Consider the following 391-nt stretch of genomic DNA (forward strand, 5'->3'; position numbering starts at 1 on the left):
TTTTTGTTGTTTTTGTTGCTGCTGCTGCGGTCGCTGCACAGCCTGCTGCTGCTGCTGCTGCTGCTGCTGCTACTTTTCGTACTCCTCGAGTCCTCTCGCTGCTAACAAAACTCCTGCTGCTGCTGCTGCTGCTGCTGTTGCTGCTGCTGCTGCTGCTGCTGCTGCTGTGTCTCTCGTGCTTCTATTTGTTTGTCTTTGGTTGTTTGTCTGTATCTGTTCCTTATTGATTTGTCTCTGTCTATTCCTCTCTGTTCATTAATTTATATTTATATATTTATTTATTTATTTATATTTACATATTTATGTATATTCATATATATTTATTTATATTTATAAATATATATATATATATATATATATATATATATATATATATATATATATATATATA

This window comes from Eimeria mitis, genomic scaffold (assembly GCF_000499745.2).
Source record: "Eimeria mitis Houghton genomic scaffold, Emh_scaff3405, whole genome shotgun sequence".
In the NCBI taxonomy this organism is placed as follows: Eukaryota; Apicomplexa; class Conoidasida; order Eucoccidiorida; family Eimeriidae; genus Eimeria; species Eimeria mitis.